Raw genomic sequence first — 22,285 nt, 5'->3', positions numbered from 1 at the left:
GTTGAAAAGATGAGGATTTACATTAAAAACTTAAAATACAAAGCCTAAGATTATACTAGAGAAGCCTTAATGTGTTAATGTTACTCTTCTGTTAAAAGATTGCTGGATTGGTCCTCACAAAGGATAAGGAAGGGAAGTGGGGGAGAGGGATGTCTGTGCCGTTATCTGTTCCTGTTTCCTTCCCTGTGTCATTACTTAATCCTCAGACATACAGATGAAGTAGATGTTATTATCTTTATTTCATGGTTCAGAACTGAGGCTCAGTTAAGTAAAATAATTTGTGGGAGGTCATCAGTCATCTGCTTACTTTTTTAGCCTCACCTTCTACCATTCTCAACCTCACCTGCTCCTCTCACCCTTAGCATCATTGCTCTTCCCTGAACATCCCAAGCTTGCCTTCTGCCTTCTGTGACAGTTGCTCTAGCTATATCTTCTGCTTAGGGTTCTCAGCCCCCAACTATTAATGTGGTTAGGTCCCTCTTGTCACTCAGATCTCTGATGACATGCCATTGCAGAAAGGGCTTTCCTGATGACCCTATATAAAATATCTTATTTCATATGTGCTATGATCTAAATGTTTGTGTTCCCCCAAATTCATATATTGAAATTATAATTCCCAATGGGATTATATTAGGAGGTGGGGCCTTTGAGAGGTGACTAGGTCATGAAAGTATAGTGTTAATGAATGATATTAGTACTTTTATAAAGGAGGCCTGAGAGAGACCACCTCATTCCCTCCCCATATGAGATTACAGTGAAAAGACAACTGTCTATGAACCAGCAGGTGAGCCCCCACCAGACACTGACTTTGCTGGCACTTTGATCTTGAACCTCCTAGCCTCCAGAAGTGTGAGAAATTTTTGGTTGTATATATGTGACTCAGTTTTTGGTATTAGAGTTGTTATAGCAGTCCAAACAGACTAAGATAATATGCCAATAAGATGCACCATTATTTTGGGTACCACTAAGAAAGCAAAATGCTGCCAGTTAATCAATTACATGATAATTTTTTAAGATGCATCCCAATTTCACAGATGTTAAAATGTGGGGGGAAAATGTTCTTAGAATTGATGAAATGCAATATAACTTCCTGACTTTCTCTCCTGTTCCCTTATGCTGGATTATTCTCTTTGTAGCACTCATCACTCTCTGATATAATGTTGTACATTTTCTTTGTTTTTTCTCTCCACACTAGAGTTTAAGCTACATGTAAGAGCTTTGTTTTGTTTATGACTGGTTATAGACATTGGCTAGATGTGCCCCACACCTGTCTCCTCTTCTTCCTGGGCACTCCGGATTACATTTTCCAGCCTTCTTTTCAGTTGGGTGAAGACATGCGAGAATCTTCTGAAAATTCTCCTTATTTTTTCTCTTTCCTCCTCTTCCAGTCATAGGGATGTGAGAGCCACTAAAGGGAAGAAGTCTGTGTCTCTAAATTACAGTAACAAATAAAGCTGCCTCCAGCCCCCACCATCCTGCCACATTGAATTTTATTATATTGTGATATTAAGAGATCTTTGCAATTTAAGCCACTGAAATTTGGACTTTTTGGTTATATCGGCTAGCCTACTCTAATATATTGCTCTGTTCGCACTGCCCAGAACTGTGCCTGCACATAGTAAACTCTCAATAACTTATAAAAATAGGGTAAATGATAGGAATAGTAGGTTTTTGGAGGAAGATGATTAGGTTTGGTTTGTACATAAAGCATTTTCACGGGAGAATGGGGGTGAGTGTTGGCAACATCTTATACTGCCTCATTTCAGGTGGCCATTTCTTCTTCCAAGCAAAGTGAACAACCAGGTGCACTGCACAAAGTCCTTCCCACTGGGATTACTCCTCTCCACTGTCTTTTGGAGATGTCTGAAAAAGGGACTGTTGTGCTACAATTGTTCACTTTCACGTGGTACCTGCATATAATGCAGAGCCATCTCTAAACCAGGCCAAGTCTTCTCCTTCTCTGTCAACTAATCATAGGATACACCATATAAAGCCATAGGTACATCCTGAAGGAGAGAAGCCAGTGTAGCAGGAGTAGGGACAATGAGGAATTTGGGTCACTTCTTTATGCAGCTTATTTGTGCCCCCACAGCTTGCTCTAGCCCTATTCTCTATGTATCACTTCCATTTGATGATGGATGTTGACGTACATGCCCAACTTTGTGGCTTGGTGGGTGAGATAATACCCAGGAATGATAGCTCAGTTCACATGGTAATTTGGTGGCCCATGGTTAAGTATTCAGTCTCTACTGAGGCTCAGTAGCAGGCCAAGAGTTATTTCTCAAAAGAAGAGGAGGTATCTACAGAGGATGGTAGGGCTTTTACCACTGTCCAGTGATATTAGGAACAGCCAGTTAATATCTCATTATATTTGTTACTTTTCCAAACATGTTCAGAAGTATCATGTACACAGTCACTCATTCCTTGCTTCTTAAATAGGAATATGTATTGGAGATATTTTGCATATCTCTAGTGCCAGTTGACACCATAGACTGTAAGTACTCTCTTTATTTCTGGGAATAAAGTCATTAGTGTCTTTAATCAGGTGAGAGAGCCAATGCCAGAAATCCCAAACCCAATTGAGAAAACTTCTTCTTAAAATTCTGTTCCTCTGGAGCCACTCTTCGTACCCAAATCTATATTAACCTGGGTTCTTTGGATAAATAGAATGAATAGGATATAGATACAGATCCATATATGTGTATTTGTATGTATAGTAGTCCCCTGTTATCCACAGTTTCACTTTCCACAGTTTCAGTTACCCATAGTTTCAGTCACCAGAGGTCAATTGTGGTCTGAAAATATTAAATAAAAAATTCCAGAAATAAGCAGTTCATAAGCTTTAAACTGTGTGCCATTCTAAGTAGTGTGATAAAATCTTTCACTGTCCTGCTGCGTCTCACCCAGGATGTGAATCATTCCTTTATCTATCATATCCACACTGTATTGTATGAACATGTAGAGAAAAACATATATAGGGTTTGGTACTATCCATGGTTTCAGGCATTCACTGAGGGTCTTGGAATGTATTCTGGGTGGATAAATAGATATAGATGTAGGTATAGATATAGATATAGATCTATCTAGATAGATATGGATCAATATCTGTATCTCAACATCAATGTAGATAGAGAGAGAGAGATTTCTTATTATGGAAGCTGAGGGTACTAGGATAGGCAATAGTTAAGTTGGAGACCCAGGAGAGCCAACAGTATAGCTTTAGTCCAAGTTAAAGTCGAAATCCTCAGAACCAGTAGAGCTGTTGGTGTAAGTTCCAGTCCAAGCAGTCCAAGTCCATGCCTGAAAGCAGGAGAAGACTCAGATTGTGTTGTCCCAGCTTGAAGACAGTGAGGCAGAGAGTGAATTCTCCCTTTCTGAGCCTTTTGTTCTGTTCAAACCTTCAACAGATTGGATGAGGGCCACCCACATTAGCGAGGGCAATCTGCTTTATTCAGTCTACCAATGCAAATGTTAATCTCATCAAAAACCACCCTCGTATACACACCCAGAATAATGTTTAACCAGATGTCTGGGCATCCAGTCAGGCTGACACATAAAATTAACTATCACAGCCTGTATTTGTGAGATCAATGATTCATTTACATAATTCTCTTACAGACCTCAGTGGTCAATTTTAATTTTCAATTCCTCTTCTTTATATTAGCTTTGTAAGTTTCTGGGCATTTGACTATTAATAAGGTGTTTGTGTGTTTGTGTGTGGGTGTGTGTCTAGTAAAAAGTTCCTCTATAGGTAGGTATAATCTGCTCCAGAAGGCTATTCAAGAAACTTCCAAACTTCTCCCCTAATTTATCTTTCTTTCTTGCTCCTATTTTTGGAGGAAGAAAAAGAAAGTGGCTAGGGCTGACTGATCAGGGTGATGATGATGAAAAGAAAAGAACTGTTTTATTTACCTTCTTATTTCCACATTAAAATATCTGGGAAACGCTGTTAAGGTTGTATAATAACAAAGATCTAAAAATAGGATTAATGTATTTCCTTCTCATCATTCAGGATTTAGCTTAGATATTATCTCCTCTGGGAAACACCATGTAAAGCTCCAAGTCTGGATTGAATGCTTGTTCCAGTGATTTTTCTAGCATTCCATGCTTCCCTTACTCTCACACTCATAAAAGGTGAACACAGTTCAGGGGCAGAGTCTGCATCTGCTTCATTACTGTGTTTCTACAGCCCAACACAGGTTAACAAAATGTTCAATAAATATCTTTTGAACAAAACAGTAAATGATGCTCTCTTTTTGGACAACTGAATAATTGAAGGCAGTGATTAGTTCATGTTGGGTTTGCTACTCTAGGTTTAAATATGTTTTTTAAAAGAAGAAGACAAAAAATAACCTCCAAACTACTCTGAATTGAACCTTTATTTCAAGTCACATGTTCCTTTCCTTATTATTTCTTAGTTATTCCCAACCTACTCAAAATGAGTTTATTGGAAAAGGCTCCTTTCTAATTTGTAACACATAATGCATAGAAATTTGGCACCACTTCATAGTAATCCATTTTATGTGCTAAATTTGCAGATTTTATCTTCCTTGGCTCTTCATAGCTTTCCATTTAGTGACATGGGCTTTAGGCCATTATAAAAGTTTTGATTTTAAGGTGAAAGTTGAAGGTGATTGCCATCCTAAGATAAAGTTGCATTGATTTAGTATTTTTGAAGCTATTAAGTGGAACCTATACATAATAGTCATGAGAGAATAATGCTGTCTCCCTGCATAAGAACTTGATTAAGCTGCAGCTCTAAAGCTCTTTGCTCTTTCCTGAAGGAGGGTGACAGGACCGGGCCTAGAGCCATTGGATCCATCTGGCAGGAATCTGTCTATGGTAGTGGATGTGAACGGATGGAGTGGGGTCGGGGGGATGGAGGAGAGGTAAAGGAGAGAGGGAAGCAGAAGGGCTGGACTGAAAGATTGAGTACTAGGTCAAGATGGAGCGAGGAGAGGGAAATATTAACATAACAAAAATTAACAGCTGTTGCTATGCTCTTATAGATAAGATAAACACACAAAGAAAAACCCCACATTTATATCTATCATGATAACCTAGAATATTTGCAGAGAGAGAAAGTGTTTTCTACAACTGTTATTTCAAAATATGGCACAGAAAAAATTGATGAGTCTGGCATGAACAATATTGTAGATCAGGAAACTCAGGAAAGCACAGTGCAATTTGAGTCTGAGGACAGCACAGTGTCTGGAGCATGTTGGCTGTTCAGAAAGTACTTGCTGAGTATCCTTGAATTTGGAATAAGAAGCACTTGAAGTTAAAAATAAGAGAACTAGTTGCAGGATCAGGATCCAAACCTGGATAGAGAAATGACAGTAACTTCCTGTGACTGGGGCTTTATCAATGCCCTAGAAATGAATGAAGGATAGTGAGTTAAGAAATGGATAAATGTAAATTCATATTTAGTAATAACTCATTGATATTTTAAATTTAATTTATAATTATTTTTACACTGTCATATTTTATTTTTCTCAATTAATTTCTTTTTGCTATTCTTCTGAAGTCCCAAGTTAAACAACTTTTTTAGGAATTGTTTTAAAAAAGTTGGAATGGATGTAGCTGAAGACCATCATCCTTAGCAGACTAATGCAGGAACAGAAAACCAAATACCACATGTTCTCAGTTATAAGTGGAAGCTAAATGATGAGAACACATGCACACATAGAGGGGAACAACACACGCTGGTGCCTATCAAAACGTGGAGGGTGGGAGAAAGGAAAGGATCAGGAAAAATAGCTAGGGGTACTAGGCTTAGCACCTGGGTGATGAAATAATCTGTACAACAAAACCCCATGACATAAGCTTACCTATCTCACAAACCTGCACTTGTACCCCTGAACTTAAAATAAAAGTCAAAAAAAGAGTTAGATGATATTCATTGTAATGAACAAACTATATTAATGATCTCCTGGTGCCTCCCAAGGGATTGGCTATAACTGTCAACCAGGCCTCACAGTCTCTATCCCTAATAGTGCTTGCTATATTTTGAGCACTCAATTAATATTTAGTCACTGGACTATTTGGCTCAACCAGGTAAATGATCTCTTACATGAGCATCACATACACCCACTGATAATGAAATTATCTATCTTTCCTTAATTGTTTTATATTGAACTTTTCTGCTTTAAGAGATAAAATATTTTTTTCTTCAAAATGGCAATGTTAGGCCAGGCATGGTGGCTCAAGCCTGTAATCACAGCACTTTTTGAGGCCAAGGCAGGCAGATAGCTTGAGCCCAGGAGTTCAAGACCAGCATGGGCAACATGAGGAAACCCCGTCTCCACAAAATACAAAAATTAGCCAGGCATGCTGGCATGTGCCTGTAGTCTCAGCTACTCAGGCAGCTAATATGGGAGTATCACCTGAGGCCCAGCTGGGGGAGATCAGGGCTGCAGTGGGCTGTAATGTCACCACTGCACTCTAGCCTGGGTCACAGAGCAAGAACTTGTCAAAAAAAAAAAAAAAAAAAAAAGGCAATGTTACATCTTAATTCTTGAATTCTTGGCTTCAATTTTATAGCTAAAATTATTGCTTAGAAGCCAGATGAGTACATTTTCTGTCACAAGGATTTAATCTTTTTAACACTTGGATGTCATATAATATTTAAACTCAGTGTATCAGATGAAAACACAACTACTGCCAATTCAGTAGAATTGCACCAAATAGTTGTTTCTCCTTGAAATTCCAGAGTCAGCCTTTTAAAAAATGTTACCTCTTAGGAGGTGTCTCTTTATATTGTTTAAACTAATATTACAAGTAACATACCAAATGTTATAAAACCAAGGCAAATTATATAATAAGTGAATGTATTTCACAACTTTAGTAAACTATATATGAATCCAATGACACTTTCTTTCTTCTGTTTCTAGTTTCTTAAACTGACTTTTATAAAGAATTTTAATTTAAATGAAATTCTTTGTGCTCACTCACAATTTGGGGGCTATTCAGGAGATCTAATTAGCTTTAAACCAGTTTATCTGAAAATCACTTTTACATTTCTGGTTCCTTCTAGAAAGTAGTGGATTGTTACTTATTAGAGGCCCTAGGCTATTTATGAAAAATGTTGCTTTTGTCTGAAAAGTTGAGTTAATGAATCTCTAACACTGAACCTCTTTTGTCAGTGGATCTTTTTAAATAACTGCAATGAAATTGGGAAAAGTAAATTGCAAAGAAAATTTTAACAAAACCCCTCTCCCCTTTTATTGTGAGGCACAGACACCTGAATAAAATAAAGTGAAAAAATGTGAAAGAGTAAATGGTTTTAGTGGAAGCAATATATATTCAAAAACCATTAATATATTCAGATAAAGAATGTTTCTTTATAAATTTCTCTCCCTTTGCTCCTTTTAGATTCATCACTGTATGTGTCCACAAACTCTGAATAATTAATTCTTTCATTTTACTCCTGAGGCAGATAGGCAAATATTACCATTCAACTATTAGCTGTATAATACTTGACATGCCCCATAATTTTATAGTTTGGAAAGCTAATAATTAGGCTGTAAACTCCCAGGGTTGGAAAAATTAAGGAATTGGTCCAAAATCATAATGAATGTCGGAATAATTATTATCATTGTATTCACAAGTTCTTGGTTCTTGTACACAAAACTTATCTCCATATATATGTGTATATATATATATATATACACACACACATACACATATATATACATATATACACATACACATATATGTACATATATATGGTCTCAAATTCCTATTGTCTTAATCCTATTTGCCATTCTCTATGCTTCCTAGTTTTTCTGAAATGATTTACCACTCTAATATACTGACACAAATATGTCTTATTTTAAAACTCAAAATATATATTGCCTTGAGAAAAACTATTATGATTAAATAAAAGAAAGTTTATGTATAGATATTTGTCTTTATTAACAGTAAGACAATCCCTTAATTTTTTTTCTCTACTGAAAAACCTATCCATCACTTCACCCACCTTCTCCTTTTATCTTCAGCCTTAGAGGAAAAGGTGTTCACACAAAAGCTTAATCCCTCTCTCTCCTCTCACCTAATTCTAAATCACCTTTTTCACTGATTCCCTCCCTTTTGCTTACAAGTATGCTAAAGTTTTTCCTATCCTCAAAACAGCAACAAAAGATACCTCAATTCTGTTTTTCCCTTCAGCCACTTTCTGCTTTAACAACTTCCCCTTCACTACTGGGAGCTGAAAAGTCATCTAAACTTACTGTCTCTTCCCTTTTCCCACTCATTTGCTCTTCAGTTCATTGGTCTATATTCCTGTCAGTTGAATGAAACTACTCTGATTGAAATCAAAGAAGATGTAGTTATTGGATCCAGTAACTGCATAAATATCTCATCTTGTTTTCTGCAACATTCAGCATTGTCAATCACATCCTCCATTACTAAAACTTTCTTTGTCTGGTTTCTTATGTAAGTATGTATGTTTTGTGTTCTCCTTAAATAATGGTTTTCCTCCCTCCCTTTCTCTCATTATTTTTCCTCCAATAGCACCTTAAATGTCTATCATTTAATCTTGCATCGTCATAGGATGCAATTTATCCTAAACATATCATTCTTGCCCCAACTTCTCTAGTGAGTTTCATCTATATTTCCAACTGTTTATTGCCTATTTCCTCTTCAATATCCTTTAGCAGTCTTCAACTTTAACCTGTCTGTCATAAAACTCATGATCTATCTCCTGAAATCTTTTCTTCCTGACTTACTATCTTAGTTAATGTTCATTAAACTAAAATCTAGGAAAAACACAAGACTTGGAGTCAGAAGTCCTGGGATCAAATTCTGGATCAAAATCAGATTAGTTTTGTGATTTTGTATGAGTTTCTTTTCTCAAGCTTCCATTTCCTCACCTGCAAAATAGTAAAATAATACTTCAAAGAGTTTTAGAAAATAAATAAATGAAGATTAAAATGAAAGCATCTGGCAAAATGTCTAGCATGTAGCCATCACTAAACACGTTTTAGTTTCCTTTTTTTTTCTACATTGCCTTCTTCCTATTGAAGGACAAGATCATCATACCATAACTAAAACAATAAATGAATTTGTTACTTTCTTAAATCAGGGAGAATGATGGTAGCAGGGAAGTTTCCCTTAGCAAAGCCAGCATTTGGAAAAGGCATGGGGAGAAATTGAGAGACTTTTGAGGAGGCATAGATTGCAGAGTTTGAAAGACTTTCAGGAGTGGGAGTGGTTGAAGCCACATTAGTAGAGGCATGCTTCTTCAGGTCAGGCTAGTTGGCTTTCAGAACTGTATTCACTGAAGAAAGTTGTCATTGATTTATTAATGCTTTTTATTCCTGTTTGGGTGGTTACTCACTACAGAGCCTAACGTCTTGTCCCAGGAGTGTGGAATCTTTCGGGCTTTTTTTTTGGTTTTGTTTCTCATTCTTTTTCTCTCCACCCTGCCTCTCACCAATTTTCAGTTGGTCAACAATCTTGCTCATTCAACTTCCAATGTCTTTCAAAACTTGCCTCACCCCAAGTGTCTATCTCTAATGCTGCTGGTGCCCTAATTTATGTTTTCATCATCTTTCAACTGTGCTTTGGTAATGGCATGTGAATGTGCTAAACTCAGTCTCCCAGCCCCCAGACTCCAACTCTAATCCACTCTCCACACTGGCATCAGACTTAGTCACCTAAAACAGGTATGATAATCAACTCTAATTTAAAATCTTAATGATTTCACTGAGTTTATGGCATTTTTCCCAATATCATCTGATATTAAAATGCAGATTCCTGGGTCTCATGGGGCTGGGTTCCAGGAACCTGAGTTGTAATAAGTATTCCCAAGATGTTACTGTGTTCACAGAAGTTTGAGAACCACTCACTTGTAGGCTATAATGCAAATTCCTTGGCACAAGCAGCCCTAATGAACCAGCTTTCCAGCTTCATATTTTGATACTTTCCACATATCCCGTATTGTAATTACACTCAGCTACTCATCTTTCTGCAGACATACACAGAAAATTCTCTTCTGTTGTCTCTGTACGTTCTGGTCTTTCAGCCTGAAATATTAATTTGCTTCATACACTTCTGCTAATCCTTGACAGCCAGTTCACATCTTCCAGAAACCTACTTTTTTCATAATTATGTTTCTATGCCTTCCTGTATAATTTGTAATTGCAATGTGTGGAGTTAAGTGCCTACTTTTCCCTCTGGTGGACTGAGTTTCTTGAGGGTAAATGTCAAATCTTATCCATATGTACATGACTATTACCTAGCACACTGCAATCATATAATGCAAGTTGACTGCATATTTGCTGAATTAAATTTTTATGGAAACCTTGAAGAATATCAGAATAGAATATCAGCCTAGAATATCAGAGAAAGGATGTATTAATCTACTCCACTCATTTGTAGATTCAACTAAAGCCCAGTGGTATTCATTGACAACAAACCAACTTTACTTTGGCCCCAACCTTTGTAGGAAATAAAAATTAACCTAAGCCCAGATACTTTTAACAGTATCTGTTTGTACTCTGGATTGTTCATTGGCTTGCAAGTTTTCGGATTGTTCCATAAAATTTATAAGTTCCTTTCTAACCAATGTTTATTTGGAATGGCTTATACAGATCTATGACATCTTTTTATTTGATTATTTTTCTTTTATATATATATATTTTATTATACTTTAGCTTCTAGGGTACGTATGCACAATGTGCAGGTTTGTTACATATGTATACATGTGCCATGTTGGTGTGCTGCACACATTAACTCATCATTTACATTAGGTATCTCTCCAAATGCTATCCCTCCCCCCTCCCCCCACTCCACCCCACAACAGGCCCCGGTGTGTGATGTTCCCCTTACTGTGTCCAAGTGTTCTCATTATTCAATTCCCACCTATGAGTGAGAACATGTGGTGTTAGGTTTTTTTGTCCTTGTGATAGTTTGCTCAGAATGATGGTTTCCAGCTTCATCCATGTCCCTACAAAGGATATGAACTCATCATTTTTTTATGGCTGCATAGTATTCCGTGGTGTATATGTGCCACATTTTCTTAATTCAGGCTATCATTGTTGGACATTTGGGTTGGTTCCAAGTCTTTGCTATTGTAAATAGTGCTGCAATAAACATACATGTGCATGTATCTTTATAGCAGCATGATTTATAATCGTTTGGGTATATACCCAGTAATGGGATGGCTGGATCAAATGGTATTTCTAGTTCTAGATCCCTGAGGAATCACCACACTGACTTCCACAAGGGTTGAACTAGTTTACAGTCCCACCAACAGTGTAAAAGTGTTTCTATTTCTCCACATGCTCTCCAGCACCTGTTGTTTCCTGACTTTTTAATGATCACCATTCTAACTGGTATGAGATGATATCTCATTGTGGTTTTGATTTGCATTTCTCTGATGGCCAGTGATGATGAGCATTTTTTCATGTGTCTGTTGGCTGCATAAGTGTCTTCTTTTGAGAAGTGTCTGTTGATATCTTTCGCCCACTTTTTGAGTTTGAGATCTGAGAACCGACAGACTGCCTCCTCAAGTGGGTCCCTGATCCCCGAGTAGCCTATCTGGGAGGCACACCCCAGTAGGGGCAGACTGACACCTCACATGGCCAGGTACTGCTCTGAGACGAAACCTTCAGAGGAACGATCAGAGAGCAACATTTGCTGTTGAGCAATATTCGCTGTTCTGTGCTGATAACCCAGGAAAACAGGGTCTGGAGTGGACCTCCAGCAAACTCCAACAGACCTGCAGCTGAGGTGCCTGACTATTAAAAGGAAAACTAACAAACAAAAAGGACATACCAAAACCCCATCTGTACATCACCATCATCAAAGACCAAAGGTAGATAAAACCACAAAGATGGGAAAAAACAGAGCAGAAAAACTGAAAATTCTAAAAATCAGAGCACCTCTCCTCCTCCAAAGGAACGCAGCTCATTGCCAGCAACAGAACAAAGCTGGACGGAGAATGACTTAGACAAGTTGAGAGAAGAAGGCTTCAGACAATCAAACTTCTCTGAGCTAAAGGAGGAAGTTCGAACCCATCGCAAAGAAGTTAAAAACCTTGAAAAAAGATTAGACAAATGGCAAACTAGAATAACCAATGCAGAGAAGTCCTTAAAGGACCTGATGGAGCTGAAAACCATGGCACGAGAACTACGTGATGAATGCACAAGCTTCAGTAGCTGATTCTATCAACTGGAAGAAAGGGTATCAGTGATTGAAGATCAAATGAATGAAATGAAGCAAGAAGAGAAGTTTAGAGAAAAAAGAGTAAAAGGAAACGAACAAAGCCTCCAAGAAATATGGGACTATGTGAAAAGACCAAATCTACGTCTGATTGGTGTACCTGAAAGTGATGGGGAGAATGGAACCAAGTTGGAAAACACTCAGCAAGACATTATCCAGCAGAACTTCCCCAATCTAGCAAGGCAGGCCAACATTCAGATTCAGGAAATATAGAGAATGCCACAAAGATACTCCTCGAGAAGAGCAACTCCAAGACACATAATTGTCAGATTCACCAAAGTTGAAATGAAGGAAAAAATGTTAAGGGCAGCCAGAGAGAAAGGTCGGGTTACCCACAAAGGGAAGCCCATCAGACTAACAGCAGATCTCTCAGCAGAAACTCTACAAGCCAGAAGAGAGTGGGGGCCAATATTCAACATTCTTTAAGAAAAGAATTTTCAACCCAGAATTTCATATCTAGCCAAACTAAGCTTCATAAATGAAGGAGAAATAAAATCCTTTACAGACAAGCAAATGCCTGAGAGATTTTGTCACCACCAGGCATGCCTTACAAGAGCTCCTGAAGGAAGCACTAAACATGGAAAGGAACAACCGGTACCCGCCACTGCAAAAACAAGCCAAATTGTAAAGACCATCGATGCTAGGAAGAAACTGCATCAACTAATGAGCAAAATAACCAGCTGACATCATAATGACAGGATCAAATTCACACATAACAATATTAACCTTAAATGTAAATGGGCTAAATGCCCCAGTTAAAAGACACAGACTGGCAAATTGGATAAAGGGTCAAGACTCATCAGTGTGCTGTATTCAGGAAACCCATCTCACGTGCAGAGACACACATAGGCTCAAAATAAAGAGATGCGGGAAGATCTACCAAGCAAATGGAAAACAACAAAGGCAGGGGTTACAATCCTAGTCTCTGATAAAACAGACTTTAACCAACAAAGATCAAAAGAGACAAAGAAGGCCATTACATAATGGTAAAGGGATCAATTCAACAAGAAGAGCTAACTATCCTAAATATATATGCACCCAACACAGGAGCACCCAGATTCATAAAGCAAGTCCTTAGTGACCTACAAAGAGACTTAGACTCCCACACAAGAATAATAGGAGACTTTAACACCCCACTGTCAACATTAGACAGATCAACGAGACAGAAAGTTAACAAGCGTATCCAGGAATTGAACTCAGCTCTGCACCAAGTGGACCTAATAGACATCTACAGAACTCTCCACCCCAAATCAACAGAATATACATTTTTTTCAGCACCACACCACACCTATTCCAAAATTGACCACATAGTTGGAAGTAAAGCTCTCCTCAGCAAATGTAAAAGAACAGAAATTATAACAAACTGTGTCTCAGACCACAGTGCAATCAAACTAGAACTCAGGATTGAGAAACTCACTCAAAACCGCTCAACTCCATGGAAACTGAACAACCTGCTCCTGAGTGACTACTGGGTACATAACGAAATGAAGGTGGAAATAAAGATGTTCTTTGAAACCAACGAGAACAAAGACACAACATACCAGAATCTCTGGGACACATTTAAAGCAGTGTGTAGAGAGAAATTTATAGCACTAAATGCCCACAGGAGAAAGCAGGAAAGATCTAAAATAGATTATTTTTCTTAATCACAAAAGTAATACACACTAATTTCAAACAGTGAAACAATTTAACATATAAAAAGTAAAAAACAGTAATCTTTACATACATACAGCTTCTGACTCTCACCTTCATCAAGCCTCTTTTTATTCCTATGTAGTAACCAATATTTATAGCCTATATGTGCTCCTCCTACTTTTCTCTATGCTCATATAAATACACACAAGAATAGGTTTAAAAAATTGCTTTGTTTGTTGTTAATGGAATCATATTATACAAATCTTGAAATTTACTTTTCTCACTTCATAGTACATTGTGAATATTCCTCCAATCAATAGATAGAAATCTAACTTATTTTTAAGAATTAAATAACATGTCATAGTATGGTTTTACTACCATTATTTAACCAATCCCCTGTTCTTAAACAGTCACTCTGTGTCCAGTTGGGTTTTTTTTTTTTTTTTTGAGACGGAGTCTTGCTCTGTCACCCAGGCTGGAGTGCAGTGGCGCGATCTCGGCTCACTGCAAGCTCCGCCTCCCGGGTTCACGCCATTCTCCTGCCTCAGCCTCTCCGAGTAGCTGGGTCTACAGGCGCCCGCCACCACGCCCGGCTAATTTTTTGTATTTTTAGTAGAGACGGGGTTTCACCGTGGTCTCGATCTCCTGACCTCGTGATCCGCCCGCCTCGGCCTCCCAAAGTGCTGGGATTACAAGCGTGAGCCACCGCGCCCGGCCCCCGTTGGTTTTTCTCTCACTATCCACAATGCTTCAATTAACAACCCAGTGTATACATGTACTATTGTTATTTATGTAGAAGAGATTACCAAAAGTTAAATAGCAGAAGAAATGCATATTTTTATTTTTAATGACCAGGTTATGTAGCAACATGTTAAACATCTTTTCTTAAGTTTACTGGGCACTTGAATTTTCTCTTTTTTGAATTACATGCTTGTATCCTTTGTCCATTTTCCCATTGATTTGTTTTTTTAAAGACAATAATTTTTAGAGGCTCTTCTGTATTAACCTGTTGGCTCTTAGATATGAAACAATTTTCTTCTATTTCCTGCTTATCCTCTTTTATTGATTATAATATCTTCACCCTGAAAACATTTAATATTTTTATGTAATTAGTTATATTTATCTAGTTCTTTATGGATTTTTATATTTCTTATTTTTATCCCAAATTTCTTTCCATCCCCAATTTATGCAGTCTTCTAATTTTTATTCTAATATTTGTGTGGCTCTACTTTGTATATTTAAATATCAAAAGGAATTAGAAATTTAGTTTTGCTTTTTTCCAGATGGGTAGCCAATTAGGTCAACAGAATTTAATAATAAGTTAATTACAGGGATGAGGTGAGGAGGAAATTGTCTACTATTATAATTCCTTTAATATTTGTTTGCCTCTTCAAATTTCCTATTTCTCCTTAAATTGTACCATTTAATGATACTTTATTATGAGACAGGAAATGACTGAAAATATTTTATACCTCTAGAGGTTCACAGGTGTGGCAAAGTTTGTTTTTTAATTGTGAAAAATGTTTCCAAGTTTTCTTTCACAAAATGATAAATGTTCTAAATATGTTGACATTTTCTGAAATGACAAGTGACTGCCACAAGAAAGCTACTAGTCGTGTGTACTCAATAATAAGGGCAATATGAATGTTTCTGGGCCAGGTGCGGTGGCTCCCTCCTGTAATCCCAGCACTTTGGGAGGCCGAGGTGGGTGGATCATCTGAGGTCAGGAGTTCAAGACCATTCTGGCCAACATGGTGAAACCCCGTCTCTACTAAAAATTAGCCTGGCATGGTGGCACATGCCTGTAATCCCAGCTACTCAAGAGGCTGAGGCTGGATAATCTCTTGAACCTGGGAAACTGAGATTGCAGTTTGCTGAGATCACGCCATTGCAATCCAGCCTGGGTAACAAGAACAAAACTCCATCTCAGGGTGAGGGTAGGGGGAAAGGTTTCTGAATCATATAGAATCAGATATAAAACCTGGTAAATCTAACATCTTAATTTCTTCCAATGGAATAGAAAGTGGATGTGGGTTCTACCTTTTGATAGGGTCTGTCTTACGGGTCTTAATGAAAACACATTATCTTTTATTTCAATCATCTGTGGAATTGATGAAACAGAAATTTTTACATTTTCTTTTTTTTTTTATTATACTTTAGGGTTTTAGGGTACATGTGCACAATGTGCAGGTTTGTTACATATGTATCCATGTGCCATGTTGATTTCCTGCACCCATTAACTCGTCATTTAGCATTAGGTGTATCTCCTAATGCTGTCCCTCCCCCCTCCCCCCACCCCACAACAGTCCCCGGAGCGTGATGTTCCCCTTCCTGTGTCCATGAGTTCTCATTGTTCAATTCCCACCTATGAGTGAGAACATGCGGTGTTTGGTTTTTTGTCCTTGTGATAGTTTACTGAGAGTGATGTTTTCCAGTTTCATCCATGTCCCTACAAAGGACACGAACTCATCATTTTTTATGGCTGCATAGTATTCCATGGTGTATATGTGCCACATTTTCTTAATCCAGTCTATCGTTGTTGGACATTTGGGTTGGTTCCAACTCTTTGCTATTGTGAATAGTGCCGCAATAAACATACGTGTGCATGTGTCTTTATAGCAGCATGATTTATAGTCATTTTCTATTTTAATGTCTTTTGACTCTGAGAATCTTCTATTTTTGTGACCTCTAATGAAACCTGTAAGTTTGTCATTTTTCTAGCAGCTGTGTCTTAAAATGTGGATTCTTTTTGTTATTTTATATCTGCAGTGTGAGAAGTTATTGTACATATTCCTATAAGCTGAAAGTATTTCTTACGCCAAAATGTCTCTCTCTCTTTTTTTGAGACAGTCTCACTCTGTTCCCCAGGCTAGAGTGCAGTGATGCAATCTTGGCCCACTGCAACCTCCACCTCCCTAGTAGGAAGGAATTTATATTAAGAAGTATAACCATTTATATTTCTTATGTGAATTGTTTATTCAAGATCTTGCTTATCTTCTATTTGGTTTGTCTTTCTTTTCTTATTAGAGGGTAAGTGTTGGCTATTGATGGTTGTTTTTTGTTTGTTTTGTTTTTGTTTTCTTTGAGACGGAGTCTCACTCTGTTGTCCAGGCTGGAGTGCAGTGGTGCAATCTCAGCTCACTGCAGCCTCCGCCTCCCGGGTTCAAGTGATTCTCCTGCCTCAGCCTCCCGACTAGCTGGGATTACAGGTGTGTGCCACAATGCCCAGCTAATTATTGTATTTTTAGTAGAGACAGGGATCCGTCATGTTGGCCAGGCAGGTCTTGAACACCTGACCTCGGGTAATCCACCCATCTTGGCCTCCCAAATTTCTGGGATTACAGGCGTGAGCCACTGTGTCTGGCCAATATGTCTTATATGTTAATTGCCTTTGGAAATAATATTTGACCTTTTTACACTGCCATATCACTGATAGTACCTATTAACATATCATTTAAGTTTTTCAACAAGAAGAATGCCATGCTCAATTAGAACCTTAGCTAATGAATTTTAGTTCAAACTCTGCCATAGAAACCCCAAATTTACTTAAAATTTGTGCAGAGATCTCATTTTTGTGTTTAAAAATTTTCTATAAAAATAGAATGAGGACATTGATTAATATAAAAGACATTTTATTAAAATGAAATGATTGTTAAATTAATCAAACATACATAAATCACTTTTGCTATCTACATGAATTCATGTATTCATTCATCAAACATAAATTATTTACTACATTACCAAGTACATTCTAGCCTCTGGATATGCAATAATCCATGGGATCTGGTCCCCTTACTTTAAAAGAGCTCATGTTTTAGTTGAAGAGACAGTCAAATAAATAATTCAGCAGGGACAAGTTTAATAATGAGACACAGGTTCAGTGCTATCAGAGAGGAAGGAATGATCATTTTTGCTTTGGAAAGTAAGGGGGTGCCTGGGAGGTTTCATTGAGAGAGAATAATAGCTCAATTTAGGCTTGAAAGATAGATAAGAATTTCCCTGATCGACAAAAGATAGAAAGTCATTTCAAATAGAAGGGAGAGTATGTCCAAAGGCAAAAAAAGCATAACAACATTATGTTCTAGGAAATGCGAGTGGTTTAGTGTTTTCTGAGTGTAAGGTTTGAGGCAGGGAGTTGCTGGAAATGAGTCTGGATTGATATAATGGAGCAAATTATATAAATAATATAGGCATTAAGGGATTTTCACTGTAAGATTTACTTTTCAGATAATCTAGCTCTAATATAGTTACAACCAAAAGAGTAAAATAATCCACCTAAGTTCTTCAAAATAGGAACTGCACAAAAGCTAGATGAAACTATGCGATTGTTTGTTACTTATTTCCCGTGGGTATTTTGGGAAATCACAAACTATTCATAAACACATAAATAAAGTCAAAGAAACTCACATATAGACAATGAAATTACATTTAAGTCACAAGTAAAACCAAAATTATTAAATAGAATGAATAATTACAATACTAATACAATGATGACATTGAAATACTGATTTTAAAATTTTGATTTGGTAATTCCAGTAAAAAATAATTGAAATAAATAAAAAGTCTAATGTTCCATCTATTCGTCATTCAGGGGAAAATTCAAGTGGGTATGATGGCCTGCACTTGTAGTCTCCAATTCTTAGAAAGGTGAGGCAAGAGAACTGCTCGAGCCCAGGAGTTCAAATTCAGCCTGGGCAACACATCAAGATCCCATCTCTAGAAATTAATTAATTAATAAAACAAATCTTAGAGTGTAAAGCAGTATTTTAAAAAGTTGGCTGAGTTATGGTAAGTTGGTCCATATAAGACAACTATATAATTACTTAGAAAGTTGAAAGTATCTTAATGTTTTCTTACAAATAAAGTTTTTTAAGAGTTTAGGGAAAGGGGAGGTTATTTCTAGTTGGTCAGGATGGTTACTTTAGAGCTGAGGTCATGAATGGTAGATGTGCAATAATGGGTTTGCAGACTTAAATGGAATATAGTCAAGAAAAACAGGATGATACAATATTTAGTAACTGACAAGAGATTTTGGTTGATGGAATTTAATTCATTTCATAGATCTTGACAAAGCCATACCTTTGTTAGCCATTTATCTTCAGGTGACAGTTACAGAAACTTAAACAGCTTAAGCAACAAGGAGAATGTGTTGGCTTCTGTAACTGAGAAATCATGTTTGGCTGCATCCAAGGGTTCAGGCAATTTCATTACTACTCTCTCTCTTACTCACTGTTGGCTCTATTGTTAGGCAGATCCCCACCTGCTTCATAATGGCTGGAAGTTTCAGAGTATGTGCCAACCTCAGCAACATCTGCAGGAAGAGAGCTTCTCTTTCAACAATTGTCCCAATAAAACTCTCACGATTTTCTCTGTTTGCACTAACTGAGGCCTCAAGCTCTTCCCTTAACTAATCACTGTGGCTGGTAGTTGATTCCTGGTCACTTAGTTCCATGAAGACTTTTAAAGTGCAGAAGTCTTATTTGGCCAAACTTTACACACCAGGTGTTGTAGGTTCCAAAGTGGAATGACATGGTTGGAATCATCCAACTCACTCTTGAATTTGTGTTCCTCATGCATTCATATAGTCTGTTAGAACTATTATATAAGAGAGCTATAGTCCAGAAGGAAATTAGGATCTTAGAGAAGATATTATATAGTAAGAAAGTAATTTTATCACAAAAATTAAATAGTTTAATATTCACATATGACTCACATTGATACAAACAAATATCTTATAGTGCTCTGTATGTTCCTGCTCTCAAGGGACTAAAAAACTAGTGGGAGAAATCAATAGTTTAAAAGATTATGACAATATAGTAAACGTGTTGTTAGAGGGTTCCATGGGAGCCCAGAGAAGGGGCATGTTTCTAGGGTGTAAAATGGGATGTGAAAGTTGTGGGCAAATGTGTCTGAGAAGAAAATGTGGTCTCTAAGTATAGTTGAAACATAATTTCAATATTCTCCATAATTTAAATATGAAAGTTCTTAATTGTTCAAAAGAGTAACAGCCGGAGAGAGGGGTAACTTAGCTTTCATTTCCTACAAATCGCTTTCATGGAAATATATTCCACTGACTTCCCACAATTTTCAGCTTATTAATTTTAGGACTTTTCTGTCATCCGTATTATCAGTCAAGGATGGAATTTTGTAATGAAGGAAGAACAAGAAAACCAGAAAGAATTTGTTAAAGGATACTATGATTAAGGCATTTCTTTTGTTAGTTTCTCTGAGTATACTTAAGAAATTCCATTTTACTAAGTGAATAACTAGAAAAATACCTCTCTACACAATTCCTTATGAGAGGGCAGAGAGGCCCATTGGGAAGAACGAAGGGAAACACCAACGTGTGAGTGCCTGCTCTTTCCCAGATACTGGAATCTGTGCTCTGCAGACTCTGAGACTGGATAACTGAGTGCTGGTCTCAGCTTTACCAGTGAACCAGTACGTGGGTGGTCTTGGGTGCTTCTTTTCTTCTTTTGTTTCCTTGTCTGAAAAAATGGGAATAATTTTTACATTGCTTACTTTTGCAAGCAGATGTGACTGCTTTCTTTCTCTTCTTTTCCTTCCCTTCCTTTCCCTTTTTTACCTTCCTGCCTCCCTCCTCCTCTTTTCTTTTTTTTCTAGAAACATTTTATTGGAGCCTACTGAATACCAGGCACTTCGTGTTGGGGAAACAAACATGAAAATGGCATAATATTAATACTTATTCTCAAACAGTCACAGAGAGTGGGGGAAACTGAATAGTGAATAAGAAATGTCAATAAAGCAGGATCTAAATTCTGGGAATTGGAGGAAACCTTACCTCAGGCTGCTAGTAATCTCTTAATAATTGAGAAAAAATATGTATCTTCCTGCAGCACATACACAGATTCCCTTGTAAAGTCAAACTTGAGGTAAACAACAGCAACTTTAGCATAATAAATTACTCAATGAGCCATGTCAGCCACAATTTGGGTACCCATTCACTGGACTTTTAGACCTTTGGTTTTAAGATAACTCCTTTTACACGGATGTATTAATCTTTTCTTCAACTGTTCCATAACAATGATTATGGCTACTGGCATGCCAGGGTTCTGGTGAGAATTATAGGAAACATGTATATAATAACATTTTACTAATGTGAGGAATTTTTTTTTTTTTTTTTTGAGACAGTGTCTTGCTCTGTGACCCGGGCTGGAGTGCAATGGTGCAATCTTGGCTCACTGCAACCTCCGCCTCCCAGTTTCAAGCAATTCTCCTGCCTCAGCCTCCCGAGTAGCTGGGATTACAGGCGTGCATCACCGGGCCCGGCCTACTAACTGTAAGACAGTTTTTAAAATTTCCATTTGCTCGCTTATGCAACAAATACTTGCTGACTTGCAGACTTCCTCTGTTCAGTACACTGGCTACATACTGAGAAAGTGATACAAATAATACATTTCTTTCCCTGAGTCTATAGGGAAGAAACAATCATGTGGAAACGTATTAGAATTCAATGTATTAAGAGCAATAATAGAAGGATGTTTGACTATTAAGATGGCTCAGAGGAGGGAGTTTTCTGGTACATTAGAGACAGCTTCACAATGAAAAAAAAAAAAAACTTGAGTTGGATCTGGAAGGATGAGTAAGAGTTTGGCAGGTGAGTGTTGAAGTGGGTGATGTGAGAGATGGGAAAGGCATTCTAGGCAATGGGAAAACCATGTGCAAAGACAAGAAACATAGAACAATATACTGTTTCGGGAACTTAAATAATTTACTAAATGAAGCATAGAGCACAGGCAGGGATTCGAGGTTGGGAAAGTTGATAGGAAGAAGACCAGACCTTGGGTCCTGCATATCACACTAAGAAGACTGGATTTCTTGTCGCGGGCATTAAAGAGTCATTGAGGATTTCAAAACAGGGGAGTTATACATGCCTAGATTAATGTTGTAGGAAGATCAGCCATGGAACACTGTGAATAATGCATTGGGATAAGCAGAAAGAAAGATCCATTAGAGGCAATTGTGATGGTTCCATTAAGAGAATACTATTAACAACAATATGTTGCACATTTCAAAATAGCTAGAAAAGATTTGAAATGTTCCCAACACTAAAAATGATAAATGCTCTCAGTGATAGATATTTACCCATCAATGGTTATTTAGGATTTGATCATTACACATTGTATGCCTGTATCAAAATATTACATGTACTCATAAATATGTATAATTATATATCCATAAAATTTTTTTAAAGAAAAAATATCAATTATTTTTTAAAAAAGAGAAATACTAAAACAATAATAGAATATTCCAAATTAAGAAGTACAGAGAAAAAAGCATATTTGAATGGGTGGGAGGGATGAGTTTAATATTGTATATGTTGAATTTGAAATAGTACTACAGGGTTGGCATTCAAAAGTGTGATCTGAAATAGATATATCAAACTAGGAGTCCATAGGCA

At 37.3% G+C, this 22,285-nt stretch overlaps 1 protein-coding gene across 3 annotated transcripts in view; it reads left to right on the top strand.

The window, feature by feature from the left end:
* The window catches only part of PEX5L (peroxisomal biogenesis factor 5 like), a 686,817-nt gene that overhangs the window by 72,924 nt on the left and 591,608 nt on the right, over window positions 1-22,285 (top strand). For 2 of the 3 annotated variants that reach the window (XM_063621798.1, XM_063621797.1), the window contains exon 2: window positions 21,016-21,163. The gene's annotated coding sequence lies outside the window, so the exon portion shown is untranslated. Of the gene's footprint in view, window positions 1-21,011; window positions 21,164-22,285 lie in introns of all 3 variants that reach the window. The other variant, XM_063621795.1, reaches the window with a different exon arrangement.

This window comes from Symphalangus syndactylus, chromosome 17 (genome assembly GCF_028878055.3).
Source record: "Symphalangus syndactylus isolate Jambi chromosome 17, NHGRI_mSymSyn1-v2.1_pri, whole genome shotgun sequence".
Lineage (NCBI taxonomy): Eukaryota > Metazoa > Chordata > Mammalia > Primates > Hylobatidae > Symphalangus > Symphalangus syndactylus.
This window is presented reverse-complemented; position numbering and strand designations above follow the sequence as displayed.